This window comes from Malaya genurostris, chromosome 2 (genome assembly GCF_030247185.1).
Source record: "Malaya genurostris strain Urasoe2022 chromosome 2, Malgen_1.1, whole genome shotgun sequence".
Taxonomy (NCBI): Eukaryota; Metazoa; Arthropoda; class Insecta; order Diptera; family Culicidae; genus Malaya; species Malaya genurostris.
The window spans coordinates 210,310,081-210,327,340 of NC_080571.1; the positions used below are offsets into that span (position 1 = coordinate 210,310,081).

General features: G+C 31.6%; 1 protein-coding gene across 11 annotated transcripts in view; it reads left to right on the forward strand.

The window, feature by feature from the left end:
- The window catches only part of LOC131427345 (insulin receptor substrate 1), a 632,725-nt gene that overhangs the window by 15,751 nt on the left and 599,714 nt on the right, over nt 1-17,260 (forward strand). The window lies entirely within an intron of this gene.

Below are 17,260 nucleotides of genomic sequence, written 5' to 3' on the forward strand. Positions count from 1 at the left end.
ATCAAATTTTTACAACGTTTCACATCTGATTACTCTATTTTACTAAATTATCTCTTCATCCAATTTCATTAAACTTACCAATTTCCGACTAGCTTCTGAGAAAAGTTTTATTTGGTATTTTTTCTTCTTCCACGTTATTGCTTAACATTCACGATTATAAATTGAATTATGAAAATCAACTATGGCGATGATCCGTAAGTTTAACAATGTGATTAACAGAGACAGCATAGATCGATGTATTGAATAAATAGTAGTAAATACTTGTTTGTTTAATAAATTAAAAAATTTTCCTCGGTAGCTGGCTGCCCAGATCAACCAAACTAAGAAATTAATCATTTTTCGCGATAAATAATAAAGTGAAAATAATCAACAACCAAGACGCGGTATCTAAATCCTACTCACTCGGTAATTTTGTAGCAGGCAGTTCCATTTAGAAAAACCTTTTTTAATCCACCCAGTGGTGTAATGATGCCTTTCTCATATTATCTATATTTTCAATAAGATCATTCTGTCAAAACATTTATATTTTCAATCTCGAATGAAATAAAAAACTTTCTTTGGGTATGAACTAACATAACCTTTTCAATTTGTAAACAGTTATGTCAATTATTTTTACATTTCGTCTTTGACTCACCAGTGCAGAGCAGTTCAAATTGAACGGCTTAGTGCTAAACTCGGCAGTTCAATTTGAACCGCTAAGCAGACGTTAAATTTTTGCTACTTACAGAACACTTTTTGTTTTGCAACGAAGTGCAATGTCTTTTCTGACGTGCCGAACGAAAACATGAGTTAGTCTCGTTTTAAACTTTTTGATCACTATTTCCGGTACTTCTGAAACCGGGAACTTGGAACCAGTGTAACCGAACTCGGTTCGCTTAGTAATTAACTAATTGAATCAGTTTTAGAGCCAAATCTAGAAGAATTTTACCCTTTTTTGCAATGACGGTGTGAAATTCAATAGCAACCTATGGGACTACGAGATTTTTTTTTCATGAGTGACATTATTTGACACAAACAGACACAGACAATTTTCACTAGTCAAATTTTCAAGTGATTGCATAAACTTTCTATATGAGAAAGGCAATAAGTGTACTTTTATAGAAAAGCATCTTTATCATGATCTTGTAATAACACTAACAAGTTGAATAAAAGAATCAGCAATTTATATTTTTTCACCTGAGAAATATAAATTTAAATGTGGCAACCCTGCATGCTATACGAAATTGAACAAAGCACGCTGCGGACGAAGCAAAGCCGCACGTTCCGACGCGTACCAGTTTTGCATCGTCATTTTGAATGACGATTTGAATGTTTTGACTCCCTGTAATTTTGGAACCGGACGTCGGATCTGGATGAAGTTGCACAATATATTTAAAGACAACTAGATGAATTTAGCAGTAAATTTTATAAAAATGTGCACCTCGTTTCGCCATCGCTTGTGAAAAAATACTCATGGAATTGCAAATTTTCACTAATCGCACTGTAATGCCGGAACCGGAAGCTGGATCTGGATCGGGACTTTTTAAAGAATTTCAAGACCTTTTATTTGCTTCTTAGTTTGTGAAATTCGGTTAAGAAATTTCCGAGAAAATTGAGTGCGTATTTTTAATAAATTTGCTCATATTTCCTAGTAATTCCGGAACCGGAAGTCGGATCCAAATGAAAATCAAGAAAATTGTGTGAGGCCATGAGACCTTTTATTTGAATCTAAGTTTTTGTAAATCGGTCACGCCATCTCTGAGAAACGTGTGCGACTATTTTTTAACTTATTTTGGTGCACATCACCCTGTAGTTCCAGAGCCGGTAATCGGATCCAAATGATACTCAGGAACTTGGGATGGGATCTAAAAAACCTTTAATTTGATTCTAAGTTTGTGAAAATCGGTTCACCATCTCTGAAAAAATTGAGTGACATTATTTGTCACATACACACAAACATACATACATACATACATACATACACAGACATTTTGTTATCTCGACGAACTGGTACGAATGGTTTTTGTGTAAAATGGTCTGAAAAAATGAATCTGTGGATTTGGGAGGACCGTACAGAATGCTATCCTGCTCATTTTACCTCAAGCTCCCCTTTTTGTACTGGCTGTATTCTCGTTTGACTATATAAGATAAATCCGGGGTATCGGCAGAAGATCATATACAGTGTTTTTTGATGTAGAAGACTTTGACAACTCTATTACATATAGTTTTAATGACCGTACAATACTCGTTGAGCTGTTTTACACCAATTCTTCTGTAATAATACTATTCAGTTGGACTTTATATGTAATTCTGAAGCATATCAAACACGACTTATCAATTTGAGTTCACATCACGAAGAAAACTCCGGTAACCCGAGTGTGTACAATCAGGGCTGGAAAAATCACCGAGAATCAAAAATTATTGATGATCTAGGATCACTGCTGATCGTACGATCACAGATCGCGTACCTAAAAAAAGCACTACTGATCTCATCGCAAGTGATTTTAGCCAAGTATAAAATCATCGTTGCGTAATCACAACTGATCTGATCTGAGGGTGATTTTAATTTTTGTATGATCATGATAATGTCAAGCCAAGATCAGTAAAGGTCGAAATTCTAAAAAAAAATTACAACTGATCCGATCGGAAGTGATTGATGTAGAAAATCGTTTTGGATGTCAAACGGTCGAACTTAAGTTATGCAGTGGTTGGTCATATCGGAATTTCATGCTTCGTGATGAATTTGAAATTTGTTCGGCAATATCGTGTGGGCGGAGTAATATCATCAATAAAAACAGCAAATAATATTAACATTTATGCTGTAATTAATAATTATTATGATGATAAGCAGAACATGTTCAACCATAAAGCATGCTATGCAGCTGATTAATTTACCCTATTTAGCTTGAATATCATACACAGAAGTAACAGGAGTGCATGATTTTACTACGCCAATTCAAACGCTGCGCCTGCTGTGTGTTTGAAACATGCCAAGTCCTGCGCTCCTGTTACTTTTTGAGTTAAATTCGTGTCCAATAGCGTTTTATTGGGTTAAATCAAAATAGTGCATGAACATCATCATCAGCGTCAACCAGCTGGAAGTAAAACAAAGTCTTTTGTCGCTATGATCACTATTTGGTGTAAAATATTTTTATTAACTAATTTTGAATTGCGTATTGCTATGGCGTAGTGAAAGTAGTCAAATGAATAATATCAATATGATTACGATCCAAACTTATTATTTTCAAAAAAACCTTCATTTAGCATTTATTTCCTTTCATCTAGTATTCATTTTATTGTGAATCAAACAACCGGTTGCGAAATCGAACACGGGGTGCATCAAACGATAACATGTGCTGAATCTACGTGAACTATGCCGAAACAAAGCCGGTATTTTTTCCAACTTTGGTGATAAGGAGTGTTGAGGAAGCATTCCCGAAAACTGCAAATCGACGATGTTCGTCAATTTGGGCATCCTCACGCATATAATTTGACACAAATTTTCGGTGTAAATGCTCTTTTAATATTCTTCACCACCCATAACTATATTCTCGAAAGATACGAAATTGAAAATTTTCCATGATTTTAGAAGTCTCATTGACACGCGTTATCCTTAGTTATAAATTCCTGTAGGATTGCTGTTGTCACTTATTTTTCACACCCCTCATCGGGGGATTAACGATTTTAGACGTCTTAGCCTTACAAATCGTTCCAGTCTCAGCGATGACTTCATCATTCGATGTAAATCTCTGTCCGGCAGGTCTCTAGGTACCAACTCTTACTTTCAAATTATCAACAAACAGTTTCTCTTCGATACCCAACATTTTTGTTTGGCTTTGAATAGCATTTGACTACCACTAAATTCTACTTACTCCCTCGACGCGATTGACATGAACAGGTTGCAAGACGAACCTTACTCTCAAGGTGAATATTTTCCATTCCCAAACTGTGGTTAAACTCAACGATCTCTACAGTCGGTATTGATGTTTTCCTTCCATCCTATCATCCACCGTATTGAGGAAAGTTTACCACCGGTGCCAGTTTTTATCGTCATTTTCATTATCATTAGACTCCGAACAGCACCTAAGTAGCGAGAAGGGATATTCTGAGGAAAAAAAGCAAAACCACGCGTTTTCTTCTACGACTACGGCGGAAAATGCGACTCTTTTTCCCGTGCAAACATATTCCCAGCGAAGGTAGTTTTAGCAAAAGAAAAATACGAAAAATCGAAGTAAAATTCGTTCCCTTCCCTTCTGTCGGTCCAACCCAACACCCACCGAATGTCTGATTTTTGCGCTACCTGTTGTGTCTATCGTATCCGGCTCCCGTTTATGAAACGGAGCTTGAAAACCCTCCTCAGGAACCAGAGCCTTTCCCGAGCCTCTGAATCTGCTTCTCATACATTCGATTTTATGTGGACCGACAGCAACACAGTGACTGTCTGTGTCATTGCCGTTCCCAGGCAACTTTGATAAAATCGTCCCTTTTTGTCCCCTCAATGGATTGAAATTACTCTGTTGAAGCGTAGAATTGTTTCTGTGAGGTTTGGTGTTCTTTTATCATTATTTTACTGGTGGACAAATCGCTGACGACTGTATCGGTTTCGGATTTTCCGGCGGTCTCGAACGGTGAACGGAACAGTTGGTGGACCAGCCTCCGAGCACTAGGAAAGTCAATTAGCTTCACTGTGTAGCTACCGGTTCGATTTTCCCCCAAGTAATACGAAGTTAATTCAACGAAAATTTTATGAACGTGGAACAATTTCAATTCGGAATCCAAGTGTTATCTTTGTGTAGCAAGACACAGTACCGAACCGTTTCCGTTCTTTCGCATTTGTCCCTGGACGGACTTGAAAAGTGCCATTCCATGTTTTCGGTCCAACACAGTGTAGTTCGTGTGCTACAGACGGTTGCCCCGGCGGGAAATCCATCCTCAGAAAACTCCCGTAACGGGAAAGTTCTCCAGAAAACCGGTAATTGACCAAAAAGAACGGTAACTTCTCGCATCATAATGCCATTCCTGGGATCAATTAATTAATACCGCTAGTAATGTCGGGTTGTTCTACACGGCTAGGTTATAGCAAAAAGGTCGTTCAAAGTTAGGATTCGGGCGTGGGGTAACTCACCGTGTTCAAAAGAAACATGGCAAATGTAGAAATTCTTTTCAAAAACGTGTTGTTTAAATTAAAGTTTGTGGATGATAGTTCTCCAAATAACTCGTTCATTAATGTCACTAGAGTAGTATCACGGTTTTGGTTAACTTCGTTTAAAGTAAACCTTACAAATTGTACAGTTAGTCGTTTGATTAGTAGGCACAGCAAAAACTGATATGAGTTACACGGCACGGAAATCAACAGTGATATGCAGTGTTGGGAAAATCATGATCAAAAATAGTTCGTTTCATTACTACTCGTGAGAAAATTTAGTTCAAGAGATTTTCTAAAACAACTCAGAAAAGGAAAAAAATCACTTCCGAGAATTTCATTTATGAAACAAGCATCCACCAAACTCTGAACTTCGAAGTTCACAAGTGATTTTTTGTGTCAGCGAAACTTGACGAGTTTTGACCTACAGAAATATTACTAAATAGATAATCGAAAGGGAGAAGAGTCCCCGATGATATTTCGATGCCAAATTTCCATTATGCTTCGGTTCGCCACCGAAGTGTTTCATGCAAGATTCAATTAACTAATTCCGATCAATAAAAATGAATCGCTGCTGAATAAATTCGCAATTTTCGATGCACGCAGAGTGACAAAATGTACAACAATATTTTTTTCACTCCTTTTCTTTTTTTTTAACGAGTAAAAAATTAACATGATGGGTTTCCATCGGGGTAGCGATGAATGGAGCGCTACTGAACGCCGCTTACAACCTAGGCTAAACAGCCATCACGCTGTGACTCTGGGCACATAAGAAATAGTTCGAACAAACCTTCCATTCCGATATTCAACTAGCCGCATAGAGATAAAGAAAAAACATCCATGCAGTGAAGAACTCATTGTGTGTGAGAATGCCGTCACAAGTAGAAAGTGACAACTTCTGGTAACTTTTCTTTTGCCGGTTCGGATAGTAAATGGTAAAAGACTTTTATCACTACTTTCCGACATACCAGAGACTTGAGTGATTCGCATTGTTCAGATGCCTGAACCTAACTCCTCTGGTAGAAGGTAAAAGTTTTCTGCTTGCTTAATGACCCTCTATCACGTCTCACCTTTTCCTCTCCCTTGAGTACTATCATTCTTTAATTTTCATTGTCAAAAATGGTCTCTGGTTAGGAGAATATCGCAAAAAGAAAAAAAATATTTTTTTCTACATTCCAAATAGCGAATATTGCGAGTAAAGGCTGTTTTAATTCCAACTAGCTGATTACACTGCACTATTTAGATTAAACTCAATAAAACGCTATTTAGCATGAATTTGCTTCATAGAAGTAACAGGAGCGCAGCATTTTGCATGTCTCAAACACACAGTAGGCGCGGCGTTTGAATGACGTGTTTGAATTGGCTTCGCGATAACTTGCCCTCCTGTTACTTCTGCGTATGATATTCAAGCTAAATTGGCTAATATTTTTCAATCAGCTGCATAACATGCTCTGTGATTGATTTTTATTAACGTTATTATCATCATTAACTATTAACCCCCCCATTTCCGTCTGTTCGAGAACCACATCAGATATATTCAATGTACAAAAATTTTTCTTGAATATTATCGAGAAGAATGTTCGTTAGTGGACTTTTCACAACTGATTTTTTGCCATGTGAAATCAATTTCAGTGAGAATCGCATTTGCAAAAAATCACTGCTGAACTTCACGATTTTCGAAATTTTTATTCTTTCACAATCCGGATCCAACTTCCGGTTCCGGAGTAACGAGGTAAAATGTAGAAAAAATGAAAAGCGCAATAAATGTTCTAGAAGATCACTGGTTCAATTTTCGCATACTAAGATTCTAATCAATGGTCTTAGAGTTCCATAGCCTAGTATTGAGTTTTATCCAGATCGCTATGAAACTTCCGGTTCCGGTGTGACTTTGGGTTATTTCTGTATCAATTCCGTTGGATTATCTCCAAAGAACGCTAATGGCATACGAGAATCAAGTGATTTGCTGACAATCAAAGTGAAAGATTCATAGTCCGAAGACTCATCTGTAGCTGTACTGCTGAGTGGCGTAGCAGTTCTGCATGAAATGTTATGCACAGCAGAGTCGAAAACGCAATATAAAACAAATAATTACTTGTACTCAAAAACCCGCGATGATAGCAAAATTGTTGTTCTAATAAAAAAAGGCGGTAAAGGTCATGTCAGAGGCATAACTGGATGACATGAATACTAATAAAACTGGCATGCTTTTTGCGGACATCCGAATATCGATGATCGCACGTACTCGTTGATTGATTGAGTGAATTTTGAAAACGAGGGCAAAACCAATAAAATCGAAAATGCAATGTTCAAATTTAAATTCATAAATTGAAAAATCCACAACAAATCGTTTTTAACCTTCTAGTATTTCCAAATTTGGAGATTAATATGACATTAATTTCAATAACTTACTTGTCAAACCCGTCTCGAAAATACAAATTGTATAGCGATTTGAATTAATATCCTTAAACCGAATTCAAGAATTAAAAAAAAAGATTATTGTTATCCACTTATCAAAACGTATCTACATTGTTTTCAGAAGGCACGAGAAATGGTAAAATATTATTCACTTATATAATGATATGACATGCACTTTAAAACCTCGAGATTTTAAGTGAACATCTTACAGCCCAAGTAGCAATCCGCAACTAGTTCTGATACGAATAAGTCCAAACTATGTTGCAACAAAAGCACGAACAAGTTTTTTTATATTTTATACTGGTTATAAACAAAAGTGACAGCATTAATTACTCATAACATCATAAATATTATTGTGGAATTCGCAAAAACAACTGCTCATTGAATAGAAACAGGAAGGTTTGTTCGGACTTAATCTAACAAACGCTACAAAGCCTGTTTACCTTGTAGTTTCGGAACCGGAAGTAGTATCCACAACAAAATTAGGAATTCCATATGAAACTGTAAGACTTTTCCTTTGAATCTATAAATTTGTGAAACTCAATTTGGCCACCTTGAAGAAAAGTGAATGATCCTTTTTGCAGTTTTTGATCACTATTTCCAATACTTCCGAAACCGGATTCAGATGACCGGAATAGCCGAAGTTAGTTCGTTTGCCAGCAACAAATATGACCTCCAAATTGGAATAGTTTTGAACCTAGTTAAACCTAGACTTACTATCTCATGCTCTATTTCGATTGAACCAATTAAACGAGATTTAACAAACGAAGCGTTTCTGTTACGTCTGCATATGTAAGTCAAGATAAACAACATGAATCAGCAGCATAAAACATGTATTAGTATTATTATTATTATTTTTATTATTATTATTATTATTATTATTATTATTATTATTATTATTATTATTATTATTATTATTATTATTATTATTATTATTATTATTATTATTATTATTATTATTATTATTATTATTATTATTATTATTATTATCATTATTATTATTATTATTATTATTATTATTATTATTATTATTATTATTATTATTATGATTATTATTATTATTATTATTATTATTATTATTATTATTATTATTATTATTATTATTATTATTATTATTATTATTATTATTATTATTATTATTATTATTATTATTATTATTATTATTATTATTATTATTATTATTATTATTATTATTATTATTATTATTATTATTATTATTATTATTATTATTATTATTATTATTATTATTATTATTATTATTATTATTATTATTATTATTATTATTATTATTATTATTATTATTATTATTATTATTATTATTATTATTATTATTATTATTATTATTATTATTATTATTATTATTATTATTATTATTATTATTATTATTATTATTATTATTATTATTATTATTATTATTATTATTATTATTATTATTATTATTATTATTATTATTATTATTATTATTATTATTATTATTATTATTATTATTATTATTATTATTATTATTATTATTATTATTATTATTATTATTATTATTATTATTATTATTATTATTATTATTATTATTATTATTATTATTATTATTATTATTATTATTATTATTATTATTATTATTATTATTATTATTATTATTATTATTATTATTATTATTATTATTATTATTATTATTATTATTATTATTATTATTATTATTATTATTATTATTATTATTATTATTATTATTATTATTATTATTATTATTATTATTATTATTATTATTATTATTATTATTATTATTATTATTATTATTATTATTATTATTATTATTATTATTATTATTATTATTATTATTATTATTATTATTATTATTATTATTATTATTATTATTATTATTATTATTATTATTATTATTATTATTATTATTATTATTATTATTATTATTATTATTATTATTATTATTATTATTATTATTATTATTATTATTATTATTATTATTATTATTATTATTATTATTATTATTATTATTATTATTATTATTATTATTATTATTATTATTATTATTATTATTATTATTATTATTATTATTATTATTATTATTATTATTATTATTATTATTATTATTATTATTATTATTATTATTATTATTATTATTATTATTATTATTATTATTATTATTATTATTATTATTATTATTATTATTATTATTATTATTATTATTATTATTATTATTATTATTATTATTATTATTATTATTATTATTATTATTATTATTATTATTATTATTATTATTATTATTATTATTATTATTATTATTATTATTATTATTATTATTATTATTATTATTATTATTATTATTATTATTATTATTATTATTATTATTATTATTATTATTATTATTATTATTATTATTATTATTATTATTATTATTATTATTATTATTATTATTATTATTATTATTATTATTATTATTATTATTATTATTATTATTATTATTATTATTATTATTATTATTATTATTATTATTATTATTATTATTATTATTATTATTATTATTATTATTATTATTATTATTATTATTATTATTATTATTATTATTATTATTATTATTATTATTATTATTATTATTATTATTATTATTATTATTATTATTATTATTATTATTATTATTATTATTATTATTATTATTATTATTATTATTATTATTATTATTATTATTATTATTATTATTATTATTATTATTATTATTATTATTATTATTATTATTATTATTATTATTATTATTATTATTATTATTATTATTATTATTGTTATTATTATTACTATTATTGACATAACTACACCACCGGCATGGTATTACTGCACTACTGTTTGTGTTCCACCGTTCCACCATGTACTGGTGTTGTACATATAAGGCGATTTGAAAACTTTGACACTCATCGCCCTTTAACTGCGGAACCGGAGATCGGATACGGATGAAATTTCACAGTAGCTTCAAAGATAATATGAGCTTTAATTCGAATCAAGATTTGTGAAAATCGGTTCAAGCATCGCAGAGAAATCGAAGTAAATTCTTTTTTTGGAGTTTTTCTTCACCACTTTGGGTGCTTCCGGAACAGGAAAAGTAGTAGTGCCGAATCAAGTTTTTATGCCCACAAACTAACAAGCTCTGCAAACTGAGAGAATTTATCAGACAGTTTTATTGGATTTGTATCTGTTTTGGATCATCGTTCGGGAAAAATACTAATGAAATTGCTAATTTTCCTTTTATCACACTTTAATTCCGGAACCGGAAGTCGGATCCGGATAAAAGGTTCTACAAATTTGTAGGAAACTATAAGACCTATCAATTGAATCTTAGTTTGTTAAAATTGGTTGAGCCGTTTCAGAGAAAATTGAGTGCACACTTTTTCTCTAATTTTCACATATTTCACATATTACCATGTAACTCCTGAACCAGAAGTCGGATCCAAATGAAATTCAATAGCAGGCTATGGGATCATAAGACCTTTTATTTGAATCTTAGTTTGTGAAAATCGGTTCAGTCATCTCTGAAAAAAGCGAGTGCATATTTTTGTCACACACACACACACACACACACACACATACAGAGAGAGATATTTACTCAGTTCGTCGAGCTGAGTCGAATATTATATGGCATTCGGCCTTCCGGGTTCCTCGGTTAAAAAGTCGGTTTTCACAGTGATTGCATACCCTTTCTATCTGAGTTAATTAAAATTGAATTTCGCTCAACAGTTTCAAAATCGTTGTAAAATTTGTACTTTGTATCAAGTTTTTTTTTTTTTTTTTTTTTTTTTTTTTTTTTTTTTTTTTAAATAACTATTTATTGGAATATGAGTTAGAATTAAATTATTAAGATTTAAATTGGGTGTTCAGCCACAAGTGGTGACTTTTCAGCCCTGTTATATATATATGATTTGGTTATTACCATGAAGACATCATTTGCTTCCGCAATTCTGAGATTTTTGTGTAGGGAAAATTCTAAACCTACTTGTATTGTGTAATGGGGAAAAGGAACTTATATACTAACTTACTAACTAATACAGAGAGCGAATCGATTCAATTGAAGATTGCATCGATTTTTGTCGGAATTTGCTTATAATATTATGTGACATTACATCTAATGGTTCTATATTTGTGAGTCTGTGTAACTCATTTGTACTAAACCAGGGAGGACGCTTCAGAATCATTTTCAGAATTTTATTCTGAATCCTTTGAAGCGTTTTCTTCCTGGTGGAACAACAGCTTGACCAAATTGGTACCGCATAAAGCATGGCTGGTCTGAAAATTTGTTTATAAATTAACAATTTGTTTTTTAGACAGAGCTTAGAATTTCTGTTTATAAGAGGATATAAACATTTAATATATTTATTACACTTTGCCTGGATTCCTTCAATGTGATCCTTGAAAGTGAGTTTTTTGTCATACGTTAAACCTAAGTATTTAGCTTGATCAGACCATGTCAATTCCAAGCCATTCAATTTGAGAATGTGATTATTGTTTGGTTTAAGAAAAGAAGCTCTTGGCTTGTGAGGAAAGATAATTAATTGCGTTTTTGCTGCATTTGGTTTAATTTTCCATTTTGACAGATAATCACTGAAAATATTTAAACTTCTTTGTAGGCGACTGCAGATCACTCTTAGATTTCTACCTGTGGCTAACAGACTTGTGTCGTCACAGAATAGCGATTTCTGACAACCAACGGGTAGATTTGGAAGATCAGAAGTGAAAATATTATACAAGATTGGAGCTACACTCGAACCCTGCGGAACACCGGCTCGTACGGGTAGCAATTCAGATTTACAATTCTGATAGCTAACCTGAAGAGTACGATCAGTTAAATAATTTTGAATCATTTTGATCAAATAAATAGGAAACTGGAAATCAGACATTTTTGCTATTAAACCTTTGTGCCAAACACTGTCGAATGCTTTTTCTATGTCTAGAAGAGCAACTCCAGTGGATAACCCAGAAGATTTATTTGATTTTATCATGTTCGTTACTCTGACAAGTTGATGAGTAGTTGAATGTTCATGACGAAATCCAAACTGCTCTGGTAAAAAAATTGAATTCTCATTTATATGAGTCATCATTCTTAACAAGATAATTTTTTCAAAAAGTTTACTGATAGAAGAAAGTAAGCTAATTGGGCGATAACTTGATGTTTCTGCTGGGTTTTTATCAGGTTTTAGGATAGGAATTACTTTAGCGTTTTTCCATCTTTTTGGGAAGTAAGCTAATGAAAAACACTTGTTGAAAATTTTAACCAGGAGTCTCAAGGCAACATCGGGAAGATTTTTAATAAGAATATTAAAAATTCCATCATTACCAGGAGCCTTCATGTTTTTGAGTTTCCTAATAATTGATTTAATTTCATCAAAATTCGTCTCAATAATGTCATCGTGTGATAACACTTGGGTTGAAATATGATCATACTTCAGTGAGACTTCATTTTCAATAGGACTCACAACGTTTAAATTAAAATTGTGGACACTCTCGAACTGCTGAGCTAGCTTTTGAGCTTTTTCACCATTTGTAAGAAGTATTTGATTTCCTTCCTTGAGAGCAGGAATTGGTTTCTGAGGTTTCTTAAGAACCTTAGAAAGTTTCCAGAAAGGTTTAGAATATGGTTTAATTTGTTCAACTTCTTTAGCGAAATTTTCATTTCGCAAAAGAGTAAATCTATGTTTAATTTCTTTTTGTAAATCCTTAACTATGTTTTTCATAGCAGGATCACGAGAACGTTGATATTGTCGTCGACGAACATTCTTCAACCGAATGAGCAGTTGAAGATTGTCATCGATGATAGGAGAATTTAATTTAGTTTGAGCTTTGGGAACTGAAAGATTTCTAGCTTCGATAATATAATGATTCAAATTATCAATTGCTGTGTCGATGTCCGCAGAATTTTCTAAAATAGTTTCATGATCCACATGATTTTCAATGTGAGATCTGTAATCCAACCAATTAGCTCTATGATAGTTGAAAATAGAACTAATTGGATTAATTATAGCTTCGTTGGAAAGTCTGAATGTTACAGGAAGATGATCTGAGTCAAAATCAGCATGAGTAATTGGTTCACTACAAATGTGACTTTGATCTGTTAGAACCAGATCAATTGTAGACGGGTTTTTCACGGAAGAGAAACAAGTAGGATTACTGGGATGAAGAACTGTAAAGTAACCATCTGAGAGTTGATTATGAAGTATTTTACCATTACTGTTATTTTGCCTACAATTCCACTGGACATGCTTAGCATTTAAGTCCCCTATTACGAAAAATTTCGATCGATATCTTGTAAGTTTTTGCAAATCGCCTTTAAAGAAATTTAATTGTTCGCCGGTGCATTGGAATGGCAAATATGCTCCAGCGATGAAATAAATTCCATGAATGGTTTCAACTTCGATTCCCAAGCTTTCAATAACTTTAGTATTGAAAGAAGGTAAAATTCGATGTTTAATTTGCCGTTGGACAAAAATGGCAACTCCACCACCAATTCCAGTAAACCTGTCAAATCGATGAACCACATAATGTGGATTACTTTTCAATTTTACATTTGGTTTAAGAAAAGTTTCTGTCACAATGGCAATATGAATTTTGTGAACTTTGAGAAAATTATAAAATTCATCTTCACTCGATTTCAAAGATCGAGCATTCCAATTTAAAATATTCAAATAATTATTTAACATCACTGTTAAATTTTAAATTCATTATAATATTATTTGCAAATTTCCATCCGATTTGAAATGCTTCAAAAAGTGATGAAGTCGAATTCATTTGGATGATCATTTGAAAAAGTTGATCTTGTAGGTAGATCATTTTATTTTCAGTTATATCGCCTAAATCGACTTCATTTAAAGAAGCGAATGGCATTGAAGGAATATTTGTAGGTAGACTGCCATTAGAAGAAGATGATTTGGCCGGTCTACCTATTAATAAATTGTTTTCGTTAGAAGAAGAACTGCAAGGCGGTCCTGTGTTTTGATTATTTACATTAGAAGAAATAGGAGATAGATTTCTACCTAATATACCAGCATAACTGACATTAGAAGAAGATGATGACGAGGTCGATCTACCTGTCAATAAATTGTTTTCGTTAGAAGACGAATTGGCAGGTGCCTTAGAAGAATTTTCAGGTATGTTCTGTAAATTTAAGGTCGTTGATTTGACTTGTTGTCTAAGCGAACGAGCGTTTAAAATTTTTTCCCTGACAGGACATTTCAAATAATTGGATTTATGATTTCCATTGCAATTTGAACATGAAAATTTATCAGTGGTTTCATTCATTGGACAAACGTCTTTCGAATGCGATTTACCACAATTCAAACACCGTATATCCATATGACAATTTTTGGTTCCATGGCCGAAGCCTTGGCAACGACGACATTGCGTTAAGTTTGCAATACGATTATGCCGTTTATAATGTTCCCAATGAATTTTAATGTGGGAAATGAAACGTACTTTTTCTAAAGTTTTCAAATTGTTTACATCACTTCGATTGAAGTGTATTAGGTAAAGTTCATGGGAAATTCCAGAGCGTGGTTTAGAAGTACCATTTGCTCTTTTTTTCATAAGTATTACTTGGGAAGGGGCAAAACCAAGCAATTCTTTTATTTCATTTTTAATTTCATCAATACTTTGATCATTTGATAATCCTTTCAAGACAGCCTTGAAGGGTCTGTCTGATTTTATATCATATGAATAAAATTTATGAAGTTTTTCGGACAAATATCGAATAAGACGTTCGTAATCTTCCAATCCATCCACCAAGACTCGACATTCTCCTCTTCGTCCGATTTGAAATGAGACTTTTACTTCCGGGAGAAAAGTAGAAAGCTCAGTACGGAATGCTTTGAAGTCGGAAATCATCACCGTCACTGGTGGCATAGATTGATGTTTCTTCCCAGAACGACAAGCGTCCATTTTGGGAATTTTTGAAGAATTTTCTTCTATGTCGCTACAATCGGATTCAGGAAGAATCTCGTAAATATTGTTAGACGGCATAGGATCAACGGAAGGGAAATCCGTCCGTTGTCTTTTATTTTTACATTCAGATTCTATAAGATCGTGAATGTTATTAGAAAAATGTTGAATACCGGATTGTGATTTATTCCGTATTGAATTATTTTTAGCCTTAGGCTTGTTGCCTTTCCGGTTGGACGCAGGCATTTTTGAAATTAATGAAATTTTAAATTAAATTAACTAGGCTAAATTAGTCTTCGATTAGACTCCTAGCTAGCCTTAAAAAAGGCTGATTAATTTCTTAGTCACTCTAATATCACTCTTTGTATCACTTAGTCACTCTAATATCACTCTTTGTATCACTTAGTTAGTGATTCAGGTAGCCTTGAAAAAGACTGAAGCCTTGAATCAATGAAACTCTAGGTAGCCAGAAAAAAATTCCAGGAGCCAAGAGCTATACGCGTGCGGTGCGAACGATTGTTCAACACCGACTGGTTTTGTATCAAGTTTGTAATTTCAAGTACTCTTCTGCCTTTTTATTGCTGATGGAGAAGTATTTTGGATTCATTTAATGTTTATAATGTCGATAGTGATTAGGTTTCAACTAGTTTACTTGAAAACAAGTTATGGAAAGATAAGTTATGGCATTACAACGTAACGATAACTTGTTCTTAGCCGACTTAGCAACTAGTATAAACTGCACTTTTTGAGTCACGCAAGTGGTTAGATGTTAGCAACAACCACTCAAATTGTTACTTGGAAATCCAGTTGTAATTCCACATGAAAATGATCTTGTTTGAATATTGTTTAGTTCATTTATAAAATGATCCATAGTTGGAATCTGCTAGATAAAATATTGGCAAAGGTTGGTTTGGCATGCCAAAGGTTTTGATCCGTAATCAATTATAAGTGCATTTGGTTATAAAATGAACATAGTTAGTGTCTGTTGTATTAGCGAACAAAAAATGTCTACAAACAACACTTCACTCAACCTGTGAAAATTTTCCATATTGCTATGAGTCGGTTTTGTACTTTGGCATTGAATTTCACCTTAATGCTTGTTCATACCAAATATTTACGAAAACATCAATTTGAGTTATTTGTGGTTATCTCATACTACTGTAAATGTTATCATAAATTGCTGATCAGATTTCCGATGATATGAAGAAAACATTATGTTGCTCCGTTAGATACAACAAGAGATATTCGCGATTAAGTTCTACTCATTCTTGTACTGGGTAAATTAAGAAAAGGCGTCCCACAGTATAGTAAGTCACATTCACGACAAAATGAAGTTTACCTTCCTATCTTTGCAATCAATTGTATGACGCAGTTATTTGTTTGAATATGACTCCTCTATGTTGACGTTGTCGAAAAAGAAAAACAAAACAATTTCAAATCTCATTTGATCTTTTCCAACAGATACGGCATTGCAGCGAATCTGCACTTTCTCCAAAGCTAAAATCCCGCCATCAGCGTAAAGATAAACTTACAGTTCGCTTTCCCCATTTGTTTCGGCAGAAGTTAACCTGCAAATGGCAACCGCAACATTTCACAAATTGAATTGAACCGACGAACGGTACTCCTTTCCTTTCCGAGTACTAAAAAAAGGATCCATTCAATTGTATGATTGGATGTGTGTGTGTATGTAAGGGAGGGGGAGACGTTCTACCTTCAAAATTACTAATTGAAAATCCGCTCTTTCGACTACCTGAAAAGCGGCAAACAGTCTCGGGTTTAGCCGAACCGCAATTGGATTCGCGT